This window comes from Sarcophilus harrisii, chromosome 2 (genome assembly GCF_902635505.1).
Source record: "Sarcophilus harrisii chromosome 2, mSarHar1.11, whole genome shotgun sequence".
Lineage (NCBI taxonomy): Eukaryota > Metazoa > Chordata > Mammalia > Dasyuromorphia > Dasyuridae > Sarcophilus > Sarcophilus harrisii.
The window spans coordinates 549,561,946-549,576,731 of NC_045427.1; the positions used below are offsets into that span (position 1 = coordinate 549,561,946).

A 14,786-nucleotide genomic window follows, 5' to 3' on the forward strand; every position below is an offset into this window, starting at 1 on the left:
AGGGATTAAATGGGAGAAAATTTTATCACTGCCCAGATACCCCTGAAAAAACTTTCCTCCCACCTATGGTCCCTTCCTCCAGGCACAGTAAAACCATTTTCCTCCTAAGTCTCAAAACATGTCCATCCACACACAGTAAACTAATTGTAAAATATCCCAGTCCCCTAAGGCAACAAACTCACCCAGAAAATGAAATTTTTTCACAAATCCTTAAACCTGGTATATCACCCAGTTCATTTCAATCCAAATCCACAAATACGGAAGCAACTTAAAATACCCAACTACATCTATATAAATCCCCATTTGAAATTGGGCAAACACTGGTCAATCAACAGTCTTAAAATTGGCCCGTCACGGCCAAAATTGCAACACCCATTCGGGGGAATAAACGCTGGTTATGCCCCTTGAAAAAGGCAAAAAGATTTTACTCCCAATAGTTGAAAATCCCCATCAATCTGTGGGGAAAAGCTTTTACAGCAAAATTTTAAAAAAAGGAACTTTTTTTTTGCACTTTGGGCCCAACACCACCCTTTCCTATCAAAAAAATACACCATGTGGAAAACAGGGCCCTTAATAAGAAAAACGGCCGAATTTGAAAACCACCAAACCAAAAACCTTTCAATCCTAATTCCCTTTCTTGAAAAAATCGGTAAATTTAACGTTTAAAAAGGGAAAACAATAAACTATAACTTTCACCGTTTCCATCTCCTCAATCCCAAAAAAGCCTCTTTTCAAATAAAATTTTTCTCTTCTATCCCTCTGGAAAAGGATGTAAAAATTTCCTTTTCAGTCCCAGCTTAACTTAACCTTATAAAAAAGAATGGACAGTTTTGAAGGGAATGAAAAACAGCCCTACTATTGGCCAAATGTATGTTGTGCGTTTGCTCCAGTAAGAAAAGATTCCCAAAAGTTATGCTATTAATTACATGGGACATATTGGGATATGCCCTGAGGAACAAATGTTGAAACATGTCTACAAAAAGCCATAGAAACCAAGGAATTACAAATTATACATAGCACCAGAAAAAATTCAAAGACATGCTCCTTTTAATATTTAGGAATGAATATACCCTAAAAGGTCTTACAGTTCAAAACTGTCCTTAAGAACAGAAAAGCTAAACACATTGAATGATTTTTCAGAAATTGATAGGAGATATCCAATGGATGGCCAGTGTTAGATTTGACTACCTATCAGTTCCGTTATATGACATTTTAAGGGGAGACAGTGCTTTTTAAATTCCCACGCAGACAAAAAGAAACTCAAGAGGCTTTGAGAGAATTGAACTGGCTTTATCCAATTGGTTGAAGAGTCACTCAAAAACCCTTGGAAATATCGCTTTCCCACAAGAAGACCCACAGCAGTCCTCCATCAAGGAGACAGTGTGATAAAGGTGGGTGAACCTCCGAAAACCAGAATAAAGCCTTACACCTACCCAGTGCTTGGTAGAATTTTTATTAAAAGGCCATTAAGCGAGCAGTACAAATCTGGGACAAAACCTGACAAGATATCACCTTTTATACCAATACACAAATTAATGTGTGTTGTGAGACCATCCCAAGTGGCAAATTTTATTAGCCATGGTTCCAAATTTTTATATGGGTTCCATTAAAGATAACAACTATTACAAATTTGCAATGGATTCTTGAAGAAAAATTTCTAAAGTTCCTCTTAAAGGACCAACTATCTTACGGATGCATCCAAACATAATCTTTGTGCTGTGCCCTCAGATCTAACTAAAAAGTAGTCAGAACTCCTTTTTCAATCCCCTCACAGAATGAATTGTAGATCATTCTAGCTCTTACATTATCCGGAACATAAATATAATATCGATTTCCCTATTCAGTAGGTGTGGTACAAAGAATTCCCAGCCCAAATAAAATTTGAACCTCAATATATATCAGCTCTTTAGAAACTTCAAGACAAGTAAAAAGCTCCAGGTAAGATCTATATATTACATGTCCACTCTCATAGTGGACTTCCAGGTCCCATTTTTGATGGCAATTCAAAGGCAGATAGCCTTCTAACTATGTTGGTCAATACTCCTTTATTCCAAGAAGTCCAGGCATCTCATTCTAAATATCACCAGGCTGCTCGAGCTTTACGTTTACAATTTGGAATAACAAGAAAGGCTAGGAGCATAGTAAAGCCTGTAGGCCCTTCCTTTCCACGCTCCTACACTGCCTCAGGAAGAACCCATGGTTTGACACCCAATGAAATCTGGCAAATGGATGTGACTCCATTATAAATCTTTGGTCGTCTGTCTTTCATCCACATTTGGTAGACACCTTTTCGGATTCACTTTTTGCAATACCAGCAGCAAAAGAGACAGCCCGAGTGTTCACTGAATTCCTCATACAAGCATTTGCCATTATGGGTGTGCCACAAGTAATAAAAACATACAATGGTCCTGCTTATACTTCAAAACATTTTGCACACTTTTGTGCACAGTATAAGATTTTACACACCACGGGCATACCTTTTAATCCTCAAGGACAGTCAGTAGTAGAGAGGAGAAACAGAGATATTAAGACGCTCCTCCAAAAACAAAAGAAAGGGGAACCACAGGTAACCCTAGAGAACTTCTAAATCTAGCTCTTTATACTATTAACTTCTTGATTTTTGACAAAGATCACTGGCTCCAGCAGACAGGTTTTATAACCCACGGAAGGTCAGTGTCCAAGAGCAACTCCACTTTAGATAATCTTAGTGATGGGAGACCCAGAAAGTGGTGGAATGGAAGGACCAGATAGGACTAACTGCTTGGGGAGAGGGTTTGCTTGTATCTCTACAGGTAGAGAAGGAATCATATGGGTGCCAACGAGCCGTATTCTCTTGTCCATTGCAGAGAATGGAGCAGACCCTTGAAACAAAGGAGAAGACCAAGAAATATCAGGTGGTTCTTTGTTGATTGTGCTCACCATTGAAAGAGCGTGGCATTATGGCATTTGACTCATGGACATCAAAGATTGTTGGACTTAAAACCCTCAGGAATCACTGGATTCTTGAGGACATAGGACTTGAAAACCCTCAGGAATCATTGGATTCTCTGAGATGTAGGACTTGAAAACTCTCAGGAATCATTGATTCTTGAGAAATGATAAGACTGTTACAGGACTTAAAAACTGCTGGAATCATTGATTCCCTAACAATAAAAGACTTTTGCAGGACTTCAGAAACTCAGGGGGATCATTGATTCCTGACATGTGAAGCAATGGACAATAGATTGGTTTTGGACTATCTCTTGGCTGCTGAAGAAGGCGATTGTGACTTTGTTTACATACCCTCCTTCTAGGACTTCTGGCTCTTTCCAACACCATGTTGATTTATTTGCTTGTTATTCCACTACTTGCATGTACATTCATTTTTGTTACACCACATTGAGCCTGCACTGACTGAAGGGAGGGTCATCCTAATAGCCTCTGCTATTGCTGTGTGCTTGTGAATATCTCCATTCTATGGGTTTGTCATAATAAGACCCTTCAGCCCAGAAACCGAGCAGGCAACCCCCACTTCCCTTTGGTGCTTTTCATCTCCTTCCTGAGATGTCAGGTAGGGCGTGATCATCTCCTTTTAGTGCTTTCCACCGCCTTTCCTAGAAGTCAGGGAGGCTGTGATCACCTCCTTTCCTGTGCTTTTCCTCCTTCCTGAGAAAGTCAGGGAGGTATGATCCCTCCCTTGGGGGCTCTGACCCCTGAGGGTCAGGGATGGCATGACCACCTGTGTCCTAAAACAAAAGAAAGCGGGAGATGTAATGGGCTGAGGCTTGAGTTGATGCACTGAGGTCCCAAGCACGTGAGGCTAAATAGTATTTGGACTACACTCTATTAATATACATGCTTGGATAAAGAATGGCCGCCGCCCACTCTCTGTGCAAATCCTGATGTGTTGTATAGGAAATGATGATTTTGGTGGGTGGAGGCAGAGAGAGGGACAGGAAGAGAAGCTGGGAGAGATTGGCCTGGGTTCTATACTCCTAGCTACTGGTCATGTGGCTGCTGGTCTAGCTAGCTTCTTGACTCAGCTACACACATTGCTATTGCCTATTCTCTTCCACCTCCGATCTTTCTTCACTGAGAATAAAGACTGATGATTTTCCTCTAACCTGAATTCCTGACTTCGGCTGATTTTAAAATACGCGGTCTTCACAGAAGTGTTTTACATGATTCCTCATGCATAAACTATATCAGATTACTAACCATCTCAGGAAGGGAAATGGTAATAGGAAAGAATAAAATTTGGAACTCAAAACTTTTTTTAATGTTTAAAAATTGTTTTAACTTGTAATTGGGAGAAAATATATAAAAATAGAGATGCAAAAGGAGTGGATGGTGAGGCCCATTTTAAGTATTGCAAAGGACCATTTTCTTAAGTTTTTGTTTTTACATTAAGTAAAACATTAGTAATTACATTTGCTATATGTGTCAGTATTGTGACAAACAATCCATGGGTGAAACTCAGATAACCTTACATTGCCATTAGACTTATTTCTTTAGTCATTATTTACTAGGCACTACTGTGAAGGCACAGAAATAACCACTCCATAGAATCTCCATTTGGTAGGTAATCTATTTCCAAGGAAGCAGGAAGGTCATTAGATTAGTGCATCAAACTGAAATATTTTATTTGTTTTAAATTTATGAACTCATCTATTGGCTCCACTGCTATCTGAATCTTCAATTCTCTTAAAAAAAAAGATTTGTTAATCTATTTATGTAGTCATATGAATGAAAAAGGAGGATCTCATCTACTAAAGGGGAAGGGGACATTGCTATAAGTGGTCCAAAATGGTCCATACACCTGAGTTTAGGATCCTTAGATTAAACTCCTTGAGGGTCTCCTTCATGAGTATGTCTCTGATTTCTTTCAATTAATAGAATTGCATTTAGTTCAATGTTAATATTATAACACAGCAGCATCATGAATGGACCTTTTCTTATTATAATAATCATGTGATAGAAAGAACCTCTGTGTTAATAGGGGATACTAGAACAGTTTAACATAATTAGAGTCAAACATTAGAGAAATATTGGCTATTCTAATCTAGATGAGAGTGATAGAATATTCAGAAAATGTCAGCTATGGAGAACAATGCCAGTACTGATGTCACACTACATATACCTTGTGGCTATTTACTATGTAGTATGAGAGAGGATATGAGAACAAGAGATCTGATAAAAGCCCTAGTAGTACAACGATTTCTCTGCTATGTGCCCCCTTCCTCTGTGTTTCTACTATATGTCTCAAAGCCAACCCCATTGTGAAAGGTAGTCAGGAGTCCAAATGGCACCAGGTATCTAAGGGTAGATCTGCAGGCTACTCCTACGCAAATTCTCAACCCAGACACAGACTATATGTACTATATGTAAAGGAAGATCTGCTGATGTCAGTTAATGATTATATATACATAGTATGTATTTATGTATATATGTATGTATTTTATATATATATATATATATATATATATATATATTTATATACACACACATACATATGTACTAGAAAACAATAATGCAGAAAGAATCAATTTTGATTAAATTGAGTGTGGTTTCCTCTAGAGAGAAAAAATTCAGCAGAGCTACAAGTAATACAGTTCAGAACAGTGCCTGACTTAGACAAGATGATCAAAATGCCCAGAATCAGCAAGGATCTATGTAGCATTCTTTTTCTCAATCACTTTAGTGTTTGTGATATCTCCTGTGGGCAAACACTATATTAGACACTGGAGAAAGGACTGATTTCTGCCTCTCTGGAATTTACTTTCTAGCAAGGGGATGAAATATATTCATAAATAATGCTAATACTTGCTGAAGGTGAATGAAGTAAAGAAATGCAAAATAATATCCCATATTACACTTGAGTGGTTCGCCAATAATGATCTTGGAGGCCCTATAGAGGTGTGACATTTAAATTCTCCATTAAAAGATTGGTTTAATAATGAAGACAATGGAGGACACTCCAAATATAAGGACCATTGTGAACAATAAAGCAGAAGCAGAAAGGAGGACAGCACACCCCACTTGTCTGATTGGAGCACAATATATGAGGAAGCAGATAGTATGAAAGTCATACTTGAGCTTTATTAGACAATAGTGAGTCACTGAGTATTTTTTAACAAAGGCAATGCTGTGACCAGATCAATCTATAAGAAGGGTATTTCTACACCATGATGAAGGACATTTTGGAAGGAGCAAAAGTGAAGTGGGGAAGACCTGTTGAGTGACTATTGCAGTAATCTAAGCTGGTGTTAATGAAAGGATATCAGTGTATTGGTAGAAAATGAGAAGATAAAACAGATATAAGAAAGGTTACAAAGGTTGGATTAACCCTTACCACTATTTTTTTTAACTTTCGTTAAAAAAAACATTTATTTAAAACATAAATGCAAAATAAGAAAAAACAAAATAGAAAAAGACAGGAAAAGAAAAAAAAAGCAAACAAAAATATTGTCATGTGCCAAGAAGAATATCAAGGAGAAGTCAAAATATGTAACAAAAATTTCCATTTCAAGAAAGCATGTGTTATAATAGAAGACATTGTATTCATCGTGGTCAAACTTTTCTTTGCTTCCTTGTAGTTTTTCTTTTGTTTTCTGCCATGTACTCTATACTTGATTCTTTTTCCTCTCCACCCTGTCCTACAAGCAGTGTGCAGTAAAGATGGTAATTGCACTACCAGAAAGCTGTGACCAAAGAAAAACCTTGACACAATAATACAAGAAATAATTAAAAGAAAATTCTCCTGAAGTGATAAAACAATAGGGAAAAATAAAAATTGAAAAAAAAATCAATCATCACTTCAAAGATATCCTGCAAGGAAAATGTATAGAAATATTATTGCTAAATTAAAAAAAAACAGATCAAAGAGAAAATTTTACAAGCAAACAAGAAGAAATTACAATAAGCTATAATAAGAAACAATAAGAACTGTATAGCATTTATCTGCAACTATAGCAATTGTGGTGGAGATGGAGATCTGGTGTCATTTTGAATAAAGATCAAGAAAAGGAGAATATGTTTCAGCTTGATGAGTTTTGTATAGCTTTTATGATACTCATAAAACTCAGGTTTTATCCTGAGGTATATAATGTGGTGGCAAATGTGATCCAAGATCAATGTCAAGACTCCACCCAAGCCACAATAGACATACCCCAGAATAATGGGGACTTGCCCATGCCCATTCAGCACCATAAGGAAGTCAGCAGCACCGGCCCAGTGCAGCGTAAAGCTCCTGTCCCCATAGAGGAAGCTTGGGACAATTTCCCCTTTGTACTAAAAGCAAATAAACTTTTTAAAAAATAATCAAAAAGGCAAAAATATCTCTGGCCATAGATAGCTTTTATGGAGAAAGAGAACAGATCTCAAACTCTGAGGATCCTAAAGACAAATCATCTCCAGATGAAGTCCCAATTCTCATTCTCATTAGTTTCTCAACCCATTCCCATAAGGTTCTTTTGGAAGAATTCAAAAAGGATCTTACAAAACAGCAAGAAGAAAAATGGGAAAAGGAAATGAGAACTTTGCAAGACAGTTTGGAAAAGGAAACCCAGAAATTATCTGAAGAAAACTCCATAAAAATAGAATTAGTGCAATGGGAAAAGCATATAACTTCTTAAAATATAGATTTGAAAAAGAAGCCAATTCATTGAAAAACAGATTTTGGGAAATGGAAAATAAATTCAATGAACAAAACACATTGTTTAAAAGTTCAATTGGCCAAATGCAAAAGGAGATTTAAAAAAACTGAAGAAAATAATTCACTAAAAATTAGAATTGAACAAATTAGAAGTGAATGACTCAATGAGACTTCAAGAATCAGTCAAACAAAATTTTGAAAATGGAAAAAAATAGAAAAAATGTAAAATACCTCATTGGAAAAATAACTTACCTGGAAAGTAGATCTAGGAGAGACAATTTAAGAATTATTGGACTTCCTAAAAACCATGATGAAAAAAGAGCCTAGGCATCATCTTTCAAGAAATTATCAAGGAAAATTGTCCTTATTTCCTAGAACCAGAGTGTAAAATAGCCATTGAAAGAATTAATCAATCAACTCCTGAAAAAGACTCCAAAATGAAAACTAAGTAATATCATAGTTAAATTTTAGGATTATCAGATCAAGGAGAAAATATTGCAAACAGCCAGAAGGAAATAATTCAAATACAGAGAGGCCACAAACAAGATTACCCAGGACCTAGTACCTTCTGCTTTAAAGAATTGATGGGCCTGGAATCTGATATTCTGAAAGGCAAAGGAACTTGGTTTGGAGCCAAGAATCAACTATCCTGCAAAATTGACCATTATCTTTCAGGGGAAAAGATGGACATTCACTGAAACATGAAATTTCATTTATTTCTGATGAAAAGACCAGAGTTGAACAAAAAACTTTATCTTCAAATATAGAATTTGAGAGAAGCATAATTAGGTAAAGAGGAAAGAAAAAAATAAGTTTCTGAAATTATATCTCAAATGGGATAAATTACATCTCATGAAGAGGCCAAAAAAAAAAAAAAAAAAAAAAGACTGATTACAATTGAGGAAAAGAAGGGAGGGGGTGAGCATTGTGTGAATGTTACTCTCATCAGATTTGGCTCAAAGAGAGAATATAACACATATTGAACTTCACAGAGAAACTTGTCTCAGGGAAGTGGGATGGGAAAGGGAAAAGGAAAGGGGAAGGCTAATAGAAGGGAGAACAGAAGTATAAGAGGAAAGGGATAAGAAAATGAGAGGGGTTATAAAAAAAGGAAGACTGTTTGAGGGAGGTGGTGGTCAGAAGTAAAATACTAGAAGGGAGGGTGAGAGGGAAAGGAAAGAGAAAAATATAACTTGGGGGAAGCAAGATGGCAGAAAATACAGAATTAGTCATTTTAAATGTAAATGTGAATGGGGTGAATGCACCCATAAAATGGAAACAGATAGCAGACTGGATTAAAAGCCAGAATCCTACAATATGCTGTTTACAAGAAACACATTTAAAGCAGAGTGATACATTCAAAGTAAAGGTAAAAGGCTGGAGCAGAATCTATTATGCTTCAGCTGAAGTAAAGAAAAACAGGAGATAGCAATTCTTATCTCAGATCAATCAAAAGCAAAAATAGCTTTAATTAAATGAGATAAGGAAGGAAACTACATCATACTAAAGGGTACCATACATAAATCAAACCATAAAATAAATAAGAAAAAAACTTAAGGAAGTAAATAGAATTCTAGAAAAGTTAGGTTATGATAGAGCTTTGGAGAAAGTTAAATGGAGAAAAAAAAGGAATATACTTTTTTCTCAACTGTATATGAAACCTTTGCAAAAATCACCACGTATTAGGGAACAAAAACCTCACAATCAAGGCAGAAAGGCAGAAATTGTAAATGCATTTTTTTCACATCATGATGCAATAAAAATTACATGCCAAGGGAAAATAGACCAAAAATTAATGGGAAACCAAATAATCTGGTCCTAAAGAATCAGTGGGTGAAACAACAAATCATAGACACAATTAATAATTTTATCCAAGAGAATGACAATAATTGGACAACATACCAAAATTTATGGGATGCAACCAAAGCAGTTATTAGGGGAAGTTTTATATCTTTACATGCTTGCTTGCATAAAACAGAGAAAGAAAAAAATCAATGAACTGGGCATACAACTTAAAAAGCTAGAAAAAGAACAAATTTAAAATACCCAATTAAATACTCAATTTGAAATTCTGAAAATAAAAGGGAAGGTTAATAAAATTGAAAGTAAGAAAATTATTGAATTAATAAAAAAAACTAAAGAGATGATTTTATGAAAAATAAAAACAAAAACCCTTCAGGTAATTTGATTAGAAAAAGGAAAGAATAAAATGAAATTGTTAAAATCAAAAGGGAAAAGGGAAACTTTCCACCAATGAAGTGGAAATTAGAGCAATAATAAGGAGTTATATTGCCCACTCTATGCCAATAAATTTGATCATCTAAGTGAAATGGAAAAACATTTACAAAAATATAGATTGCCCAGGTTAACAGAAGAGGAAATAAATTACTTAAATAGTCCCATTTTAGAAAAAGAAATGGAACAAGCTATTAATCAACTCCCTAAAAAAAAATCTCCAGCACCAGATGGATTGACATGTGAATTCTACCAAATATTTAAAGAACAATTAATTACAATACTATGCAAACTATTTGGGAAAATAGGGAAAGAAAGAGTCCTACCAAATTCCTTTTATGATACAGTTCTTGTGCTGATACCTGAACAAAGTAAGGTCAAAACAGAGAAAATGATAGCTTGATTTCCCTAATGAATATTGATGGAAAAATCTTAAATAAAATATTAGCAAAGGGATTACAGCAAGTTATCACCAGGGCATCATACCATCACCAAGTAGAATTTATACCAGGAATGCAGAGCTAATTCAATATTAGGAAAACTGATTTTATTATAATTGGCTATATCAGTAATCAAACTTATAAAACTCATTTGATTATCTCAATAGATAAAGAAAAAAACATTTGGCAAAATCCAACACCAATTCCTATTAAAAGCACTAGGGAGTATAGTAATAAATGGACTTTTCCTTACAATGATAAGTAGCATATATTTAAAATGATTAGCAAACATCATATTTAATAGGGATAAACTAGAACCATACCCAATAAGTTTAGGGGTAAAACAAGATTGCCCACTATCACCATTACTGTTCAATATTGTATTAAAAATGTTAACTTTGGCTATAAGAGAAGAAAAAGAGATTAAAGGAATTAGAGTGTATAATGAGAAAACCAAAATTATCACTCTTTGCAGAAGATATAATTGTACACTTAGATAATCCTAGAAAATCAATTAAAAAACTACTAGAAACAATTCGCAACTTTAGCAAAGTTGCAGAATACAAAATAAGCCCAGATAAATCATCAGCATTTTTATATATTACCAAAAAAGTCCAGCATCAAGATATATAAAGAGAAATTTCATTTTAAATATATTAGCATAAATATATTAAATATATATTTAGATATATCTAAATATTTGGGAGTCTACCTACAAAGACAAAGTCAGGAACTATATCAACACATATATAGAACACATATGAAAAAAACACTTTCCACACAAATAAAGTCATATTTAATCAATTGAAAAAATATCAAGTGTTCATGGATAGGCCAAAGTATTTTACAGAGCTAGAAAATATAATATCAAAGTTCATATGGAAGAAAAAAATGTCAAGAATTTCAAGGGAATTAGTGAAAAAAATGCAAATGAATGTGGCTTAGCTATAACAGACCTAAAATTATATTCTAAAGCAGCAACCATCAAAACCATTTGATACAGGGGTAGCTAGATAGCACAGTGGATAGAGTACCAGCCTTTAAGTCAGGAGGACCTGAGTTCAAATCTGACCTCAGATAGATTTGACAGATACTTCCTACCTGTGTGACCCTGAGCAAATCGCTTAACCCCAATTTTCCTCAGCAAAATAATAATAATAATAATAATAATAATAATATAAAAGCCATTGGGTACTGGCTAAGAAATAGATCAGTCTATCAGTGCAATAGGTTTGGTGCACAGGACAAAACAGACAATGACTATAGTAATCTAGTGTTTGACAAACCCAAAGGCCCCAGCTATTGAGATAGGAACTCACTATTTGACAAAACATTCTGGGAAAATTGGAAATTTGTATGGCAAAAATTAGGCATTAACCCACACCTAACACTGTATACCAAGATAAGTTTGAAATAGTTCATGATTTGGAAATAGAGTGATATTATAAGCAAATTAGAAAAATAAAGGATAGTTTGCTTCTCAGATCTGTGAAAAAGGAAAGAATTTGTGGCCAAAGAAGTACTGGAGGACATTATTGAATGCAAAATGGATAACTTTCATTATATTAAGTTTAAAAGTTTTTGTACAAACAAAACCAATGCAGGCAAGATTAGAAGAGAAGTGATAAACTGGGGAAAAAATTTACATTCAAGCATTCTGATAAAGTCCTCATTTCAAAAATATATAGAGAATTGACTCAAATTTATAAGAATTCAAGCCAATCTCTAATTGATAAATGGTCAAAGGATATGAACAGACACTTTTCAGATAAGGAAATTGAAAACATTTCTAGTTATATGAAAAGGTGCTCTAAATCAATACTGACTGAAGAAATACAAATTAATACAACTCTGAGGTACCACTACACAACCCTCAGAGTGACTAAGATGGCAAAAAAAGATAATAATGAATGTTGGAGGTGATGTGGGAAAACTAGGATACTAATACATTTTAAGTGAAAGGAAGGGAAAGGAAGGGACAGATTTAAAAAAAAAGAAAAGAAAGTGAATATAGCATATGTTGATTTACATTCAGTCTCTTTAGTTATTTTTCTGGATACAGATGGCATTTTCTGTTCAAATTCTTTTGGGATTGTTTTGTATCACTGAACCATTGGGAAGAGTCAAGCCTTTCATAGTTGATCATCACACATTCTTACTGTTATTGTATACAATGTATTCTTGGTTCAAAGTATTAATCAATTTGCTTCCCTGTAACAAAATTAAACATCTTGTTCATTTTCTCTCCTAAGAAGAAAATATACTTGGAAGTACCCTCTTCCATTTGTATCTAAGTGAAACATTCTCTTTCCACAGGACCTCTTGCCTTAGGGAAGATAATGGCAGAAGGTAAGAGGAAAGAAAAAAGCCTATCATGTGCTAGATGATGAAATAAATGATGATTCCAAAAGTAAACTATGGTAGATCTAAGGAATTATAACAACCCCAAGAAAATCCTTATTTAACTCCCTCATGACTAGGTAATCTATAATGTCTTAAGGTGTGCTCATTCCTGATTGTACATTAAAAATAGTGCCAGAGGACCAGGAGATCATTATATACTTCAACAACAATAGTACATGATGATCAATTCTGATGGACGTGGCCCTTTTCAACAATGAGATGAACCAAATCAGTTCCAATAGAGCAGTAATGAACTGAACCAGCTATACCCAGCAAAAGAACTTTGGGAAATGAGTATGAACCACTACATAGAATTCCCAATCCCTCTATTTTTGTCCATTTGTATTTTTGATTTCCTTCACAGGTTAATTGTACACTATTTCAAAGTCTGATTCTTTTTGTACAACAAATAACTGTATGGACATGTATACATATATTGTGTTTAACTTATACTTTAACATATTTAACATGTATTGGTCCACCTGCCATCTGGGGGAAGGGATGGGGGGTGGGGAGGGAATAGGGGTAAAATTGGAACAAAAGTTTTGCAATTGTCAATGCTGAAAAATTACCCATGCATATATCTTATAAATAAAATATATAATAATAATAATAAACAAAGAAGAAACAATAGAGACAGTTTCCTTTGTTTACTCCCAAAGAGAAAGCTGTGTCAGTCTACAGATATGCATAAAACATGGACTGGTATAATGTTCTTTTGGGTCATATGCTCCAAACGTGCCTGTCTATAAGATCTAATGTTAGAAACATTCAAGTTAATCTGTAGTCATGGAAAATGTGATCATCTCTTGGAGGAACTATTACAACAAGTCTCAGATTAAGATAAAAAAGACCCTCTGGTTGTTATATCATATCCTGGTACATGAACTTACTGTATCCTTTATTTTAATGTCAATAAATTATAACTGGTTTAGGTAAATTCCTAAATACCCTTTTTTTGTATCTCTTCCCCTAAGTTTTATTTCTCTTCCTTTGATTCATATGCACCAATACAGTAAATTGAAAAGTTCTATTTTTTTTATGCTGCATTTTCCAGGTTGAATCTCTATTAAGAAACATGCTATCCATTTAAATTCAATAGGATTCAGGGATTCGATCCCTTTACAATTATTAAAAAGCATAGGTGCATATGGGAGATTTCAGCCTGTAGTCAGTGTTCGAAGCTTATTGCTACTTGTAGCACTAGAAGTTTTATAATGCTTATGGTGAGATCACATTAACCAAAACAGCAGGGACTATATACCACTGTAGTTAGAAATGGGATCATTTAAGTTCTCATAAAAACCGTCTATATTAGACTAATGAAAAGAAGAAAATTCAGCTACATTTTCTTGTTACCAAGAGCACATGATTCCTTTAGGTATAACAAACTGGACCTGTCTCAGACTAAAATACACGAAACCTCAAGAGTTACAATGATAAAATATTATGACTGGAAGGGATCTCAATGTTTTTTTTTTTTTATTCAAGCTTCTTATTTTACAGATGAAAAAATGAAAATTCAAGGAAAAGTTGTGAATTATCTGAAGTAACACAGCTAGCAAATAGTACAACTGGAAGAAGAAAACATTGTATTCTTAATCAGAGTCCAGAGTTCTTCCAGCATACCTCAAGCGGTCATCATATAGTCATTGAACAAATAATGTTTCAACTTCTATTGAACACTAATTACATATGAGTTAGTAGTGGTGCATATACCTTTATGTGTATAATAAGTAATAGAAAACATTGTACGTGAGAGGTAGGAGAGATTCAAGGAAAGGGAAACTGCTTGTATCTGGAAGCACTGGGGAAGATTTCACAGATGAAAAGATGTCTGAGCTGGATTTTGGTGGAATCTAAAGCATTTCAAAACTTATATATCAACCCCTTTGTAAAGTGATTTCCTTTCTCCAGCATTTAAATAAATCTGCTTCCTCCTCAATAACTAGGTAAGTCATTAAAAGAAAAAAAATTGGAAAAAAGTATTGGTGGCATCAATAGAAATAGAGAAGTTTTAGATGGAATATATTTCAAGGAAAAGAAGAGTTTCATTTTGGACATACTGACTTTGA

General features: G+C 34.5%; 1 pseudogene; it reads right to left on the reverse strand.

Annotated features, from left to right (window-relative positions):
- Positions 1-337: 337 nt before the first annotated feature.
- LOC100919193 overlaps positions 338-14,786 on the reverse strand; it is a 126,216-nt pseudogene continuing 111,767 nt past the window's right edge.